General features: G+C 41.3%; 1 protein-coding gene across 6 annotated transcripts in view; it reads left to right on the top strand.

Moving 5' to 3' along the window:
- SEPTIN11 (septin 11) overlaps positions 1–18,954 on the top strand; it is a 124,301-nt gene that overhangs the window by 8,487 nt on the left and 96,860 nt on the right. The window contains exon 1 of one of the 6 annotated variants that reach the window (XM_060012317.1): positions 18,486–18,511. The exons of the other annotated variants lie outside the window; for them this stretch is intronic. The gene's annotated coding sequence lies outside the window, so the exon portion shown is untranslated. Of the gene's footprint in view, positions 1–18,485; positions 18,512–18,954 lie in introns of those variants that run through there. 6 annotated transcript variants of the gene reach the window in all.

Raw genomic sequence — 18,954 nt, 5'->3', positions numbered from 1 at the left:
AAGTACTTCACACATTAACATATTTAATTCTCCGAACAAATTCCTATGCGGTAGGAGCTATTAGCATCCTTATTTTATAGTGGAGGATATCAAGATCCAAATAATGTGATTTCCTATTATATTGTAACCAATAAGTGGCAGAGCCAGGATTCAAACTCCGACAGTTTGAGTTTTGAGTCAGCATCGTTTAGCCCCCGCTCTCTTCCTGCTTTTCCCTTCGAGGACCCTGATCCCTTAGTCTCACATCACTTCTGCCTCCTCGGGACCCTTACTCCTTCTGTTACCCCTCCCCCTTGTATCTTCATCCTCTTCCTCTCTTCATTCTCAAGGGCTGATTTCCTTCCTAAAACAACACAAAACCAAAAAACGAGCACTTTGCTCTGAACCGCCCTCGTTCAGTCACTGCCTTAGCTCACCCTCAGCATTCCTGCGTGTGTCACCTCCTCGCAGAGGCCTTTCCTGACCGTGTGGATGAATCAGCTTCCACTGCAAGGCACCTCCAGGCACTTCTATTTGGGGAAAGTTAAGTTTGAGATGCCCATTCGGTATTTAAGTAGAGATGGCAAGTGGACGATTGGATATACAATTCTGGTGCTCCACTTTCACAGCACCTAACACTCCACTATTAAAAATAAATTTTGTATTTGTTCATTTTTATGTGGTCCCCTCAACAAGAACACATGTTCCGTGAGAGCTAGGCCTGTGTCCTCTTCACCACTAGCAAGGGATTAGCTCAGAATAACAAGGGGTATTGTTTCCTGGGGCTGCTGTAATGCATTATCACAAACTGGGAGGTGGAGGTGGAGGTGGAGATTTATTCTCTCGCAGTTGAGGGGGCGAGACCTTGGAAACCAAGGTGCTGGCAGGCCAGACTCCCTCTGGAGACTCTAGGAGAGAATCCTTCTTTCCCTCTTCCAGCCCCTGGTAACTGTCTACATTCCTTAACTTCCTTGGCTTATGGCCACATCACTCCCACCTCTGGCTCCATCTTCACATGGCCTTCTCCTCTTCTGTGTGCTTCTCCTCTTCTGTCTCTTACAAGGACATTTGTCACGGGATTTAGGGCCTACTCAGATAATCCAGGATGATCTGATCATAAGAATCTTAATTTAATTACATTTGCAGATCTTTACCTTTTTACAAATAAAGTAACATTCGCAGGTTCCAGAGAGTTGGACATGGACGTATATTTTGGGTGGCCACTATTCATCTCACCATACAAGGGCATAGGAGGAAGTTCAGGAATGTCTCCCCAGCCCCACCCCTTCTCCGTTTATCCTGGCTAACTTAAATGCTCTTCAGGATTCAACTCAGTGGTTGCCCGGTCAAGGGAGCCACACCCCCAGCCCCAGTACCTGCCTCTCCTATAATAATAATAGCTAGTGCATATTCAGCACTGTTTTAAGGGCTTTATGTGTACGAACTCACTTACTGCCTGCTACAACCCTATGAGATCGTCCCCATTACTATCTTGATTTTATCAAAAGCTAATGGTCTGTTTAGTTGTCTCTCTTCTGCAGTAGACCTCCCCCCAGGGCAACAGCCAAGACTTATTATCTCTGTCCCCAACATGTACCATGGCATTTCCGGCTCTATGTGAAGGCTGGTGGGCTGAATAAATGACTGAGCAAGAGATAGGCTTGTACTAGTCTGGGCAGGGTTTTGAATATCAGATTAAGGTATTTGGAATTGGGGACTTCCCTGGTGGTCCAATGGTTAGGACTTGGCACTTCCACTGCTGTGGCCTGGGTTCAATACCTGGTTGGGGAACTAAGATCCCACAAGCTGCGCGGCACAGCCAAAAAAAAAAAAAAAAGACATTTGGAGTTTATCTTGTAGATCATAGGTGGCCAACAGTTTTAAAGGTGAGTAGTGATAGCATGGACCCATCTTTCAAATAGATCCTCCCCTTGGGAGAAACGTCATCAAATATTGTTTTAATTATCATCTCCAAATACATCCCTCCCCCTCCATCCCCTGGGCCTCCCTCCTGAGCTCTAGTCTCACATTCCCTGATTCTTGCTGGGTCTCTCTAGGCTCAAATTCAGCATGTCCAGGCCAGCCTTCGTCATTTTCCCCCCCAAAGCCACTCTTCCTGTTTTACTGAGCTCAAAGGCATCCAAACTAGACAACTTGAATTAATCCCACTTTCCTCACCCCAACGGTCAATTAGTCATCAAGTGCTGTCAACTCCATCTCATATCCATTCGCCTGGTCTCTGCCATAGTTCAGGCTCTTGCATCTTTCTTTTTTCTTTAATTAATTAATTTAAAATTTTTTTTAAATTTAGTTTTGGCTGTGTTGGGTCTTTGTTGCTGCTTTGTCTAGTTGTGGCAAGCAGGACCTACTGTTTGCTGTGCTGTGTGGGCTTCTCATTGCGTTGGCTTCTCCTGTTGCAGAGCATGGGCTCTAAGTGCATGGGTTTCGGTAGTTGTGGCTCGCGGCCTCTAGAGCGCAGGCTCAGTAGTTGTGGTGCACGGGCTTAGTTGCTCTGTGGCATGTGGGATCTTCCCAGATCAGGGCTTGAACCCGTATCCCCTGTATTGGCAGGCGGATTTTTTTTTTTTTAACATAAATTTATTTATTTATTTATTCTTTGGCTGCGTTGGTCCCTCGTCGCTGGGCGCAGGCTCCCTCCAACTGCAGCAAGCAGAGGCCACCCCTAGCTGCGATGTGCGGGCCTCCCACCGCAGTGGCCCCTCCCATCGCTGAGCGTGGGCTCCAGGTGCGCGGACCTCAGCGGTTGCGGCACACGGGCTCAGCAGCCGTGGTCCACGGGCTCTAGAGCGCAAGCTCAGTAGCTGTGGTACACGGGCTTAGTTGCTCCGCGGCATGCGGGAATCTTCCCGGACCAGGGATCGAACCCGTGTCCCCTTCACTGGCAGGCGGACTCCCAACCACTGCGCCACGAGGGAAGCCCAAGGCTCTTGCATCTTTCACCTGGACTATTGCGCTAGCCCCCCGACCAGTCTCCTCACCTCTAGTTTCCCCTCTCCAACTCCAGTCTATCCTCCACTCTGCTGCTCATTTTATAAGCCTAAAAACCAGATCTGATCATTCACTTTCGTGTTAAAACAATAAACAAACAAAGCTCCGAAACAACTCTGCAATGGTTCTTCATTGCGTACAAGATCAAGATCTTCGAGATCTACCTACAAAGATTTACTTTTCTTTCTTATTCATTCACTTAACACATGTGTATTGAATGCCTACTCTGTGTCTGGTACTGTACTCATTGCATTCATATACTAGTGAGGGAGGTGCCCTACATATATACAGATGGACATAGCTGTTCTTACTTGGGCGGCTCATGTCACAGGCAGTGAGAGAAATACCCTAAGGAAGATTCTACAACTAGAAGAGGTCGATAGTGGCATCCTTGCTGTTTGCTTTCAGGATATACTGTAACTTTTTTGCTATTTGTATGCCTGTTGAGTGGATTTACAGATTATATTTATCAGTATCTAGTTTCAAATTAATCTTAACCAAGAAGGAAAGTAATTTAAAAAAATTCTCACAAGGAAACTATGAACTAAAGATAATACTAAACTTTAAGCCAAGGAAATAATACCATAAGCCCAAGGGAGTGGGGCTACACCTAATATGAGCCTTAGCAACATTAGACTTAAAACAATATCTAGGGGCTTCCCTGGTGGCGCAGTGCTTAAGAATCCACCTGCCAATGCAAGGGACACGGGTTGGAGCCCTGGTCCGGAAGATCCCACATGCCGCGGAGCAACTAAGCCTGTGCGCCACAACTACTGAGCCTGCGCTCTGGAGCCCTAGAGGCACAGTTACTGAGCCCGCGCTGCAGCCACTGAAGCCCGTGTGCCTAAAGCCCATGCTCCGCAACAAAGAGAAGCCACCACAATGAGAAGCCCGAGCCCTGCAACGAAGAGTAGCCCCTGCTCGCCACAACTAGAGAAAGCCCACACACAGCGAGGAAGACCCAAGGCAGCCAAAAATAAAATAAGCATAAATAAATAAATTTATTTTTAGAAATAGTCATTATATTAAAAAAAAGAGATAGAAGTGTATTTTTCTTTTTTTAGGAATACAAGTCCAAGTAGACTTGAGTTCAGATTTTTTTTTTAAATTTTATTTATTTATTTTTGGCTGCGTTGGCTCTTCATTGCTACGCGCGGGCTTTCTCTAGTTGCAGCGAGCTGGGGGGCTACTCTTCGTTGTGTGGTGTGCGGGCTTCTCACTGCGGTGGCTTCTCCCCATGCTACAACATGGATGAAACTTGAGAATACTGTGTTAGGTAAAAGAAGCCAATCACAAATAACCATGTATTGTATGATTCCATTTATATGTTATGTGCCGTGTGGGCAAATCCATAGAGACAGAAAATAGATTACTGGTGGCTTGTGGGAGGGGAGAATGGGGAGTGACTGCTAATGGTATGGGGAGATTGAGTCCAATCATGACCAATGATTTAATCAATCATGCCTATATAATGAAACCTTGATAGAAACTCTAAGGAGGTTCCGAGTGTTTCCTGATTGGTAAGTGTATCAATGTACCAGGAGGCTGGCACAAGCTCCCAAGCCGCCCCCATTGCAGACTTTGCCTTATGTATCTCTTCCATTTGGCTGTATCCTTTAGAATAAAACAGTAATTCTAAGTACAGTGCTTTCCTGAGTTCTGTGAGTCATTCTATCAAATTATCAAACCTGCAGAGGGGTCATAGAAACCCTCAATTAGTAGTCAGGCTGGTCCATCAGAAGTGCAGATGGCCCCCTGAATTTGTAGCTGGCGTCTGAAGTGGGGGCAGTCTTTTGGGACTGAGCCCTTAATCTGTGGGCTCTGCAAAGTGTCAGATTTGAAAGGAATTGTTGGATACCCATTTGGTGTTGAAGATTTGCTGGAGAGCTCCGGGGAAAGTAGCATTTGCTAAGTGGGCCATTATCTAAGAAGTCTGAGAACACTACAGAACAGTACTTAGTACAAAATCTTGAATACAGATAGAAAGTAGCAACTGTGCTACTTTGAGGCACTTCTTAAAGTGAGAGATAAAAGTATTGACATTTTTAGAGTTGAATTGTACTTTACCATACAAATGTTTACTAAGGGTACTATTCAAAATACACTTTCTCTTCTTATCAACCTTTTCAAAGATAATGAAGCCTGTCTACCCAAAATTACTTAGGGATAGGTCTTTCTGAAAGCGAAAGGATGAAATTGGAGACTCTCTTTTAGCCATATGATTATATATATTTCCATCAGGGAAAAAATCTCCCTGGATCTTGAAACAAACCAGCTGCTGCTATCCAAATATGTATGAATGCAACACATTCTATTTCTTTAAATAAGTATTTTTATTACACTGATTCTTTTGGAAAGGTTGATTATTTCCATACTTGCTCTGCACCGTCCTCTCCTCTTTGGTCTCCTTCTTTTGTTCCCTCTTCCCCCAGATGGGAAGAAGGACATTCTCGGAAATTCACATATACAAAGGCAGAAATACTCAAGATTATCCAGGGACAAGAAAAAGTCCACTATGAAAAAAAATTACATCACTCCAATAAGTTGGGAATAAAGGATGTTACATCCTACTCTTTGTGGCAATGAGTAGGGGAAAAGAAAGACAAAACTTCAGAGCAATTCATCTGGCATAATATAAACTAAATATTTATAAAATGAATATAAATAACATAGGATTTTTTTAAACAACTGCAAAAATGATAAAGAAAATAGCTAGTCTGTGTGTGGACATAGGGTCTTGCTTGTGAGACTCATATCATTATCAGATGTGTGACTTTGATTGTACTAAATCATAATTCCTGCATATGGCATTAATTTGCAAGTTAAAATTTTGATAAAAGATTTGTTTTCCCCTAGACACAAGCAATGTGTCTAATTTTAGTGTAATTTTAAATGAGAATATTTACTGTGCTTCCTTGAATTAGTTCATCGAATCATGATAAAAATGGTATAATGACTTTTTTTCTCATTTTAAATGACTGCCATTACAGTCTTATGATGGGTCTTTATAGATTGCCTTTTGCACTAGAGAAAACATCTTATATTACTTTCCTCATATTTTAAAACTACAGGAGTCCCTGTTCATAGCACCTGAGGAAATGGTGAACATGAGTAAAATTATGCAGGCGAGTTTTAGTTTGCTAAATGAATAACACTTTAGTTCATCCAAAGTGGTTCCTAGAGACTAAAACAAGTAGTTCATTTATTTTTAGCTGCTGATTTAACTTCAGTTATAACACTTTTATTTAGGAAATGACTTCCTAGAAAGTGTTAGGCAGCAAGAAGAGAAATACATATGGAACAATCTTTAAGATTCCATTAGACAGAGGGCTCATGATACTAAGAAGAAACGAGGCCATTCTGTAATTTTACCTTTAAAATGTATATTAGATTTGTAATAAAAATAAATATGTATCTTTTAATTTTAGTAATGAGTTAAATATATTTACAAAGTGGGCCGTGCACTGTAGTGGAAGGAGCAGTGTGTGGCAGTCTGCAGTGCTGGTCCTACGCTGAAACCATCCAGCTCTATGATCTCAGACTTACAAGTTAATATAGGCTTCCTGACTCCTGATTCCTCATCCTGGGGAACCGACTCAAAAATGTATAATAGGGCTTCCCTGGTGGCGCAGTGGTTGAGAGTCCACCTGCCGATGCAGGGGACACGGGTTCGTGCCCCGGTCTGGGAAGATCCCACATACCGCGGAGCAGCTGGGCCCGTGAGCCATGGCCGCTGAGCCTGCGCGTCCGGAGCCTGTGCCCCTCAACGGGAGAGGCCACAGCAGTGAGAGGCCCGCGTACCGCAAAACAAAAAAAATATATATATAACTGAATCACTTTGCTATACATCAGAAACTAACACAACTTTGTAAATTAATAAAATAAATTAAAAAAATATATATTTTGACTACTATTCAATGATTCCACAAGGGTTTAATCATGAAAAAGTCATTTATTTGACTTTATCTCACATTACAATTCTACAGAAGAATGCCAGATACTTTGTATTTCCTTCATGCCAGGAATGAATCCTTTAATCATTTCTTAGTCTATGTCTTTCCTAGGCAAATGTATTTAACACCTATGCGTAGTTTCCTGTTAATGTCTCTGTTCAATTTAAAATGCATTCTTGGCTTGTAAGAAATTCCATGGATAAGGACACAGCTTATGTGGAAGTTCTAAAAAATGATAAAATGGAGTAGAATGAATGTTGTAGCAAGCAGCTGTAGGTATGTCAATACTACCAATTCTTAGTTGCACAGGCTAGCTGAAAAGACCTCTCTAGGACTTCTGTATTTGTCTGCACAGGCTTGAACCCTCTGGGCTCGCTCCAAGACCAAAAAGGCTTCCCTTGGGCAGTGTTGGGTATATGTGAAGGGAATATTTTTTCTTTTATGTTTTAAAAGTTATTTTTATTGAGATATAATTGATGTATGACATTGTGTAAGTTTAAGGTGTACAATGTGTTGGTTTGATACATGTATATATTGCAGTATGATTACTATGATAGCATTAGCTGGCACCTCTATCACATTACATAATTATCAGTTCTTTATTGTGGTGGGAATGTTTAAGGTCTAGTCTCTCAGCAACTTTTTGTTTTAAATGCTTTTTTTTTTTGGCCGTGCTGCGTGGCACGTGGGATCTTAGTTATCCCGCCAGGGATTGAGCTCATGCCCCCTGCAGTGGAAGCACAAAGTCTTAACCACTGGACCACCAGGGAAGTCCTGCAACTTTGATTTTTATAATACAGTATTGTTGTCTACAATCACTATGCTGTGCATTAGATCTCCAGGACTTATTTATCTACTGGTTGCAAGTTTGTACCCTTCAACGTCTCCTCAATTCCCTCACACCCAGTCCCTGGTAACTACCATTCTACTCTCTGTTTTTACAACTTCAGTTTATTTTTGGTTCTACATATAAATGATATCATATAGTGTTTGTCTTTTTCTGTCTGACTTATCTTACTTAGCATAGTGCCATTAAAGCCCACCCATGTTGTTGCAAATGGCAAGATTTCCTTCTTTCTCATCGCTGCATAATATTCCATTCATCCATTGATGGACACTTAAGTTGTTTCCATACCTTGCCTACTGTGAATAGTGCTGCAATAAACATGGGAGTGCATATATTTCTTTGATATCCTGTTTTCATTTCCTTTGGACACTTACCCAGGAATGGAATTGCTGGATCATACCGTAGTTCTATTTTTAAGTAATTATTTTTTTTATGAATGTATGGTGACTTGGGTATCCCAATATATTGGTAGTGGGAATATAAATTTGTTGGTTCTTTCTGAAAAATAACTCTATGTATCAAGAGTTTCAAAATATTCACCCTTATAGATTCAGTAATTTCGCTTTCAGGAACATTTCTTAAGGAAATAATAGAAATTTAGATACAGGTATGCAAAGATGTTTATTGTGCTTTGTATAATAGCAGGAAGGAAGAATGAAAGGAACAGAGGAAAGCAGGAAGAAAATAAAGAAAGGAGGTAAGGAGGAAGGAAACAGAGAAAAGAGAGAGAGAAAAAAATGAAAACAACCTAATATTCAATAACCAGGGAGTATTACATAAATTTTGATGTGCTCATATGATGGAGTATTTTGCAGCCAGAAAGAGAATCTTATTTATCTATAATAAGGGTTGATATATTTTACACTTAAAAGTTAGAAAAAATGTTAAACTAGCTCAAGAAAAAAAGTTAAACACTCCTTATGGAAATAATAGGCAAATGATATAAGTAGGAAATTTATAAAGAAAGAAAAAAATGGCTAGTGAAAATATTTTAAAAATTCAATCACTAATTGTGATATAAATTTAACTTTTTTTAAAAAACTATAAGTTATTCTTTACTATAAAAATGGCAAAGATTTTTTTTTTGACATCTTTATTGGAGTATAATTGCTTTATATTGTTGTGTTAGTTTCTGCTATATAACAAAGTGAATCAGGGACTTTCCTGGTGGCGCAGTGGTTAAGAATCTGCCTGCCAATGCAGGGGACACGGGTTTGAGCCCTGGTGTGGGAAGATCCCACATGCCGCGGAGCAGCTAAGCCCGTGAGCCACAACTACTGAGCCTGAGCTCTAGAGCCCACGAGCCACAACTACTGAGCCCGCAAATCTAGAGCCCGTGCTCTGCAACAACAGAAGCCACCGCAATAAGAAGCCCGCGCACCACAACTAGAGAAAGGCCACACGCAGCAACAAAAACCCAATGCAGCCAAAAATAAATAAATAAGGCAAAGATTTTATTTATTTCTTATTGAAGTATAGCTGATTTACAATGTTACATTAATTTCTGGTATACAGCAAAGTGATTCAGTTATACATATATATTCTTTTAAATATTCTTTTCCATTTTGGTTTATTACAGGATATTGAATATAGTTCCCTGTGCTATAAAACAGGACCTGTCATCTCTGCCCGAAGGGGTACAACTCTGTTGCTCCAGAACTTCCCATTGTGTTAGCTGAGGCTTTTTTGGGTCTATATTACGGTTCAGATTCCCCTTGTGCCCAATCTGGCTTCATCCCGTTTCTACATCTCTGATAAACATCTTGCACCCCAAACTCCACTTTAGAATTTGCTGGAGGGTCACTGTCTACCCATCATGGGCCTCCTCTCTTAACAGAAGAATTTTGCTTAGTATTAAGGATCATTTCCCTCTGAGCCTTACCTGGACCCCTAACTTATGCTTAAACATTGAAACATATTTACCTAATGCCTTGTCTGTTATCATTTGAAGAAGTCTACAGCCATGAACTTATATCCTTCTTTCATATACGTATTTGAATACAAATAGCATCCTGATATACCCACTGTTGCTCTTGCCTGTCCAGCTGCTGTTACCCCTTCTTTTGGAAAGAGTATTTACATTTTTCTTCCAAGCCCAACAGATACTGATAGATGAAGAAGCAAGGAACTCAGGTTGAAATAAGTAAAGAAAGTTTTACCTCATTCAAAAGGAACAAGTCTACAAGAAGAGAGATGAGGGTACAGAGTAACCCCATGCACTAGAGAGTTATTCAGCTAGTGGAAATTGAGGATGGTAGAATGATGGACAGCGAATAGGTTGAGACAAAACATGAAAATATAAAAGTGATACGGCTGTTCAAATATACAGGTATGTATGTATGATTCTATTCTAATTCAGTGGCAATATCTAGTGGTTGAAGGGACTTCAACTACATAAATTTTCTAGGCTCACAAAAAGAAATAATAACTGATACCACAATAACTGGCTACAGGGAGAAAGGAATTATCTGAGAATTAGAGATGTCAGAACTATGGGACCTGACCCCGGCTGGCTGCCAAGGACAGTGACCAGCAGGCCAAGTCATCATACTCCAGGGAGCGTGTCATTTCACAGGATGCTCCTTAATGAGATCAGATTTTAAAAAGAGCATGTATTAAAGAGTAGCAGAAGCCTACAAGGATCGATACTTTCTTGTAGGCTTAGATAATTTTTGCTTTTAAAAAGAATACCAAGAAATCTTCAAAATTTGTTTTTTGCTTTTCAAGTAATACTTGCCGTAAGAGGATGAAAAGAAAGGATGAAAATCACCACTTGATGCTGATGATATAATGCTATCAGATGACCATGAAAAGTAAAAACTACACAACTTTTTGTCTCCTCTCTCAAAGAGAAGTTTTTTAATGAAAAATGTAGTATAAACGTGATTCAAAGGTTACTGAAATCCAATGTGGTAAGTGAACAATCAATTGCTTTAAGTGAGTTAAACTTTCCAGGCCTAAATGAATTATCCCTGAAAGACTTTGCATAAGTGATTATGGGTTAGCATTAGTCAGCTTTGGGAAACCAGAGAAGAATAAGAAATGCCAAGGATTGAAGAGGGCATATATTGTCCTGATTATCAAATAGAATAAAAGCAGCAGGAACAGGGCAGAGTTTGAGAAATATTGGTAAATTTAACATTATCTAGAACGAACTTCTAAACAACTCTTTTAACAGGGAAAGAGATTGAGCTTAAAAATGACAATTTCAATTTTTTTTTGTTTCCACATATATCTACCAAAGTCTCAGTGGGGAAAAAAAAAACAAACATTACAAAAAAAAAAAAAAAAACAAACATTACTGCAGATGTTTCAAATGAAAAAAAAAGATACCTTAAATAAAGAGTAGAACTGTTAACACTTGCTAGTCTAGTATGATCACCAGATCAGCAGTATCAGCATCACCCGGGAGACTGATGGAACTAAAGACTATCAGGCCCCACACCAGACCTACTGATTTTAGAATCTGCATTTTAACAGGATCTCCAAGTGATTCCTGTGTACTAAAATTCGAGAAGCACTGAAGTATAACAAATAAGGGATGGCAAGGCACCCAAAGATTAATAACATTTAGAAGTCATTGGGGACTTCCCTGGTGGCGCAGTGGTTAAGAATCTGCCTGCCAATGCAGGGGACATGGGTTCGAGCCCTGGTCCGGGAAGATCCCACATGCCGTGGAGCAACTAAGCCTGTACACCACAACTACTGAGCCTGCACTCTAGAGCCCGCGAGCCACAACTACTGATCCCACGTGCCACAACTACTGAAGCCCGCGTGCCTAGAGCCGGTGCTCTGCAACAAGAGAAGCCACCGCATTGAGAAGCCCACGCATCGCAACGAAGAGGAGCCCCCCTCTTGCCACACTAGAGAAAGTCCGTGTGCAGCAACAAAGACCCAACGCAGCCAAAAATAAATAAATACATACATTTATTAAAAAAAAAAAGGAGTCATTACCACTCTTAGAACTGAAGGAACAAAGGGAGGAAACTGTGAGATTGGAACTGGTGAATATATTAAAAACCATTGAATTGTACACTTTAAATTGATAAACTGTACGGTATGTGAATCGTATTTCAATAAAACTATTAAAAAGGAAATAAACCAAAAAAATACATGCAAAATCTGTATGCTGAAATCTCCAAAATATTAAAGAAAGCAAGCAGTGGAAATAAATGGAGTGATATATCATGTTCATGGACTGGAAGATTCGATAGTGTTAGGATGTTAATTCTCCCTAATGATTCTAAATCCCACTATGATTTTTTGGTATAAATTTACAAGCTTATTATAAAATGTACATGGAGAGGCAAAGGATTTAGGTTAGCCAAAATAATTTTGAAAGAGAATAAAGTTGGAGAGTTCATTTTCCCTCATTTCAAGACCTATTAGAAAGCTACAGTAATCAAGGCAATGTGGTATTGGCAGAAGGATAGACACATTGACCAATAAACAGAAGAGTTCGGACAAGCACATATATACTTAAGCAATTTTTGACTGAAGTACAGAGGCAATTCAGTGGAGAAGGGATCATCTTTTCAACATGTGAAGCTGGAAAAATTGCATATGTGAAAAAATAATCTTTCGTCCTTATCTCACACCATATACAAAAATTAACTCAAAATAGATTATAGACATAAATGTAAAAACTAAAACTACAGACTTCTAGAAGAAAAACAGAGATTTGACACATTTCTTTATAGACACCAAAAGCACAATCCATGAAAGGAAACAAATCAATGTTATACTCCATCAAATAAAGATTTCTGCTCTTTTAAAAAATTCTAGTAAGAAAATGAAACGACAAACCTTAGAAATACATGTGAAATATATATCAAGCATCTATAAGAATAAATAATAAAAATAAACCAGTTTAAAAAACAGGCAAAAAATCACATAACCAAAGAGGTATATAAATGGCAGATAAGCAAATGAAAAGATTCTCAACACCATTAGTCACTGGAGAAATGCAAATTAAAACTACATTGAGGTACCACTGCAAAACTACTAGAATGACTAAAAAGTTAAAAATTGAATATACTTACTGCTGGTAGACAGCAGAACAACTGGAACCTCATATAGCACCATAATAAATTTTAGAACATTTTTATCACTTAAAAAGAAATCCCATACCCCTTAGTTATTACTTCTGTACCACTTCATCCCACCTCAGTCCTGAGCAGCTAGCTGTTATTTTTTTCTGTATAGATTTGCCTATTCTAGACATATAATGTAAATAGAATGATATAATAAGTGATCTTTTGTGGCTGGCTTCTTTCACATAGCATAATGTCTAAAAGATCCATCTATGTTGTACTATTTAACAGTATTTAACTCCTCTTTATGGTCAAACGATACTCCATTGAATGGATCTACCATATTTTATCTATTCGTCAGTTGATGGAGAGTGGGATTATTTCCACCTTTTGGCTATTGTGAATAAGTTTTTGTGTGGACATACGTTTTAATTTCTCTTGGGTATATACCTAGGAGTGGCGTTGTGGAGTCATATGCTGACTCTATGTTCAACCATTTGAGAAACTGCCAAACTGTTTTCCAAAGTGGCTGTGCTAGTTGACGTCCCCACCACCAGTGTACGAGGGATCTAATTTCTCCACATCCTTGATGAAACTTGTTACATGATTTTTTTTAAAGATTATAGCCACCCTAGTGGATATTAAGTGGCATCTCTTTCTAATGATGTCAAGAATCTTTTCATGATCTTTTACGGCCATTTGTACATCTTTTTGGACAAATGTTTTTTTCAAATCCTTTAACCATTAAAAAATTATCTTTTATTATTAAGTTGAAAGAGTGCTTTATATATTCTAGATACAAGTCTCATCAGATATATGATTTGCAAATATTTTTTCTTATTGTGTAGGTTGTCTTTTCACTTTTTTGTGTCCTTGAAGCACAAAAGTTTTAAATTTTGATAGTCTTTTGTTGCTTGTGCTTCTGATGTCACATCTAAAAATCTACTGCCAAATCCAACGTCATGAAAACTTAGCTCTATATTTTCTTCTAAGAGTTTTATATAGTTTTAGCTCTTACATTTAGATCTTTGACACATTTTGAAATAATTTTTGTATGTGGTAGGTGATAAGGATTGGAATTTATTCTATTGCATCTACCTAGTTTCCCAGTACCATTTGTTAAAGAGATTATTCTTTCCCGCATTGAATGGCCTTGTCCAGTTGACCATAACACTTGAGTTTATTTGTCAATTCTATGCCATTGATCTTTATATCTATCCTTATGCCAGTACCACACTGCCTTGATTACTGTTGCTTTGTAGTAACATTTGAAATATGGAAGTGGGAGTCCAAGTTTTGACTATTCTGGGTCCCTAAAAGTTTATATGAATTTTAGAATCAGATTGGTTTCTACAAGTAAGCCAGCTAGGATTCTGATAGGGACTGTGATAAATCTGTAGATCAGTATGGGGAGTACTGCCATATTAACAATGTTAAGTCTTCCTATCCATGAACATGAGATGTTTTTCCACTTACTTAGACTTTGAAAAATTTCTTCCAGCAATGTTTTTAATGGAAGTTTTGTACTTTTGTTAAATTTATTCCTTAATATTTCATTCTTTTTGATGTTATTGTAACTGAAATTGTTTTCTTAATTTCAGTTTTGGATCGTTTATTGCAAGTGTGTAGAAAAACAACTGATTTTTGTGTAATGATTTTTTATCAATACAACCTTGTTGAATTCATATTAGTTCTAATGATTCTTTAGTGGATTTCATAGGATTTTCTATATACAAGTTTATGTGAATAGAGATAGTTTTACTTTTTCCTCTCCAATATGGATGTTTTAAAATATTAGAACATCTTTATATATTATGTTGCAGGAGGGGTTCAGGATCTGTTGTCAGTTATACTGTTTGAAATGAAAGTGGTAATGGCTTCTAACTTATTCCCTGTCTCTTATAGTGTTCCTAATTCATCATTTATCATTTTTTACTGGAATCAAGGTGATGTGTTAGTTAGGGTTGTTTGACTGCAAGTCACAGAAACAAACGATAAAAATTGATTATGGAATGCATAAACTCTAACAATTTGTACTGACTTTGGGTCCTTAATTCAAGATTCAAACTTAACAGTGTCTGACTGACCAAGCTTAGATCACATGCTCTCTTGGATATACTTTGGTGGTAAGAGGAAGGATTTGATGGAAAGCAACTTCAGGAACCTCTCTTGTAGAGGCATTTACTTTCCATCAAGGTGGAACATTCATTGGAAAATCTCCCCAAGCAAATTGGGGTTCCATCAAGAAGGGAACAGATCTGGCATAACTAACAATGTCAAATATTCAGTAGAGATCTTTTCTATTTTTTTTTTTTTTTTTTGGCAGTACGCGGGCCTCTCACTGTTGTGGCCTCTCCCGTTGCGGAGCAAAGGCTCCGGACACGCAGGCTCAGCGGCCATGGCTCACGGGCCCAGCCGCTCCGCGGCATGTGGGATCTTCCCGGACCGGGGCACGAACCCACGTCCCCTGCATTGGCAGGCGGACTCTCAACCACTGCGCCACCAGGGAAGCCCAGTAGAGATCTTAGTTCTAAAATGCAAATATATGGTTAACCTCCTTGGCTCTTCATTGCCCACAGGATCACATTCCAAATCCTTAGTACGGCAATAAAGGCTTTTGGTAGCATAGCTCCTAGCCTCATCTCCATTCCAATGCAGCTCAACATTCATTGAATATATCAGACTTTGTGAAACACGATAAGATTATAAATGTCTCAAGGCAAGAGTGCTTATTCGTATAAGCACTCTTGCCTTGAGACATTTATAAGCTTACTCATAATCTCTGTATGTTAGTATGATCACCTCTCAATTAATAACTTGTAATAATAGCTGGGGTGACCATAAGTCCTGGTTTTTGCCTATTGTCCTAGTGTAGTTACTAATGGCACCAATGCTCTTTTTCAGTCTCTAAAGTTTCTAAGTTTGGACAATAAGTTATAGGTCATTCTAATAATAGCATACCTATGTTTTCTCAGTTATCTCTGAGCAAAACAATTCTCTGATGGACTGAATCTGTTAAGGCTGAGATGGTACATTCCTATTGGATAATTTCAGTAGAGTTTAAGAAAAGGCTACTTGCAAAGGTGTGGGCAAAATGTAGAGAAACCACAAGGGGTTTACCCTAGAATAACCTAGAGTAACTGTGACCTTCAGATGTAGCCAGCCTGCAGTCATGCCATAGCAAGGGAGCCTTAGGGAATAAATACCCAGACTCTTTGTTGTATTGTTGTTGCTCCCCATTGCCTGAACTCAACTAACTGAATCTAAGGGAAAGAAAGCCCTTTAAGTTCAGGTTCTCCTGTGGGCAGGAACATGGATATCCTCCATCAGAACTCACGATTACTACCCTATTTTGCAGTAGGAAAAAATGAGATGAAGAAAGGCTCACATGCTCCCTGTCACAAAGCTCATAAGTGATAATCTGGAGTCCAAGTGCTGTGTTCTCCCCACTCTACCAGGCTCCCTCTAAGGCTGCTACATGGTAGCAATGCCAAATGACCTATCCTTCCCATAGCATCATTACCTTTGAAATCACTGAATCTTTGCTCGTTCTCTTCCCTTGTTTGGAATGTCGTCCTTGCTCTCGCCCCTCCTCCAACTCCTTGATGAAGCCTTTCCTGTTCTGACAGGGAGTGAATAGCTCCTTCTACTGTGCTTTGAAATCCCGTAATTCATACATCTTTTCTAAGATTTGGCCTATTTATTGGAGTTGTTTAAACATCTGTCTCTCAGCAGACTGTGTCAGAGAGGCATCCTCAGTAAAATTTTTTTTTAGCTCCTAGCACAGTGCTGGGCAGAATTAAAAGGTAACCTAATCTCTTATTAATTCTACTAGGGAGGAGCTATTACTAAACAGGTTTTAAAGATGAGATAATTGAAGCACTGAAAGGTTAAGTAATTTGCCCAAGGTCACACAGCTGTGAAGTATCTATAGCAAAGCCAGGATTTTGAATCTAGGTAGTCTGGTTGTAGAATGATACTTAACTTCAAAATGAGAACTGAAATTCTGAAACAGCCTTCCTTGGTTGAAAGGATTTAAATTGTATATTTATTAAATATACACACACACACACACACACACACACACACACACACACGCCTACCTGCCAGAAAAAACAAGGAAGGGGGTAATTTAAGGCACTGCTTGCTCCTAGTCAGTGAAAAGAAATCAGGCAGAAGCTGGATAAACTGATGATTTTATCCTAAAAGGGTTTCCTCAAACAGATTAGATGTTGGAATAAGTGACTTTAAGCTATGTGATGAGCATAAATAAAATAACCTACCAACAAAGGTAGGGAGTTCACATCCTTAAAAACTAATCAGCTGTTTTCAACCTAAGCATTTGCAAACAAAATAAGTAAATAAAATTAAAAACAATGAATGAAATCCTGCAGTCTGGTCTGGTCTGGTCTATGTAACATAAAATGGAGAGTTGGTTTGCAACTGCCCTTATCCAGTTGGCAGCCTGTGGAGCTGTCTTTTCATAGGGTTTACCTGAGACCTCTTGTCCATGGGCAGTGCCGCTGTGTAATCCTCTCTCTGGGAGAAGGAAAAAAATGTCCATATACAGACAGCTGCAGACCGAAGTATTTCTTTCCCCCTCCCTTTACATAGCACGCACGCACCTGGTAATCGTAACTCAACGCTTACAGAGTGCCTAATGCATGCTTGACGTAAAATGGTGGTCCTCGTCTTCAAAAGATTTGAAGTCTAGGGGTAAAAACTGGTCCAAACTGAAGAGGTTAGGGCTCTGAGGGTCTGGGCCACAGGCTGAAGAGCCCCTCATCTTTCTTTCACCGAGTGTACTTTCATCGTTTTCTCATTCCTGGCGGTCCCACCAGGATGCTGCGGGTGTAATTCATTTGGGGTGGCCTCTAGCCCCCTGACCCCTCCCGGGGCAACCCAGCGTCTGCCTCGCAGCAGCTGGATGCGCGCCCGGAGCCCACCCACCCTTAGCCAAAGGCGACGCGGCGCGCGTTTGAATCCTGCGACTCATGGGGGCAGAGACAGCAGGAGCGGCAGACGCCAGGCCTCGAGGAGCCTGGGTGCTTGAAGTCTCAGGTCAGGCTCTGAGGTGCCCCAGGCTAAAAGAGGTGGTTTGTCTGTCACCTAATTCAATAGGCCAGGGTTTTCCCTAAGGGCGCAATCCCGTGGGCTGATGACAGCCCTTCATCGCCTCACCACACCTTCCTTGCGCTTGGATCCAACTGGCTCCCGGCCCCCGACCGGGAGCTATCCTCAATCACCTCGTCGTCGTGGACCCCTCCCTCCTCAACCCTAAGAGAGGCCGCGGGGATCGACAGCACCTCTCGCACACCTCACCGCCCAGCTCTTGCCGGGGTGCCGCGCCAGGACCCTTCCATTCTGCGCTCCACACAGACACGCAGCGACGCCCCCGACATCTGCGGGAAAAGTCCTTCCCCACCGCGGAGCAGTTTGCTATTCCCACGCACTCGGAGTCGCACAGACTGGCGCCGTCGCCGCGCCCCACAGCCGCAGGCCCGCGCGCCCGCCTCCGGGTCGTCCGGTCAGTCTCCAGCGATCAAAAAGAGTAGTCGGCGGAGCTCTCACGTGTGCCCAGCTCTCGGGTTACAGCCGGGGGAGGCCTCGGCCCCCACGCTCTAGGGCAGTCAACAGCTGCTTTAATTCTCCGGCGGGGGCGTCCTTTTCCGCCTCTGCGGCAGGCTAAGGTTAGTCGTCCGCCGCAGCAACTTCTACCGCCTCTTCCTCTCCACCGTGGTCGCCTACCCGGCCGCACGCTACAGTAACAGCTTCTAGCTCTCTGCCTTTTAATCTTTCCCTTAGGAAGAGAAGAATTGTGGAGGGGAACTCTTCCCTCGCAGGGGTCGGCCCAGCCCACCTCGGTCGCCCACCGCTCTCCCTAGTGGCCCGCTCCCCTTCCAAGCCGGTTCCTCCGGTTGGGGCGTGCTTGCCTGGGGCTAACTTTCCGCGAGATGCTGTCCCCGTGGACCTGTCTCGCCCGTGTCCGGTCTCCCTCTCCGCAGCCGCTCCAGCTACCAGCTTGGCGAAGCCCGTGGCGGGACCCGGGGCTGGGACCTCCGCGCCCAGGCTTTTACTCGGACTCCAGCACTTGGTGGAACGGGGGTGGCGGCCGGCCCACAGGCTGGGGGCT

This window comes from Delphinus delphis, chromosome 5, assembly GCF_949987515.2.
Source record: "Delphinus delphis chromosome 5, mDelDel1.2, whole genome shotgun sequence".
Taxonomy (NCBI): domain Eukaryota; kingdom Metazoa; phylum Chordata; class Mammalia; order Artiodactyla; family Delphinidae; genus Delphinus; species Delphinus delphis.
The sequence above is the reverse complement of the archived record's forward strand: the minus strand, read 5'-3'. Positions and strand labels throughout refer to the sequence as shown.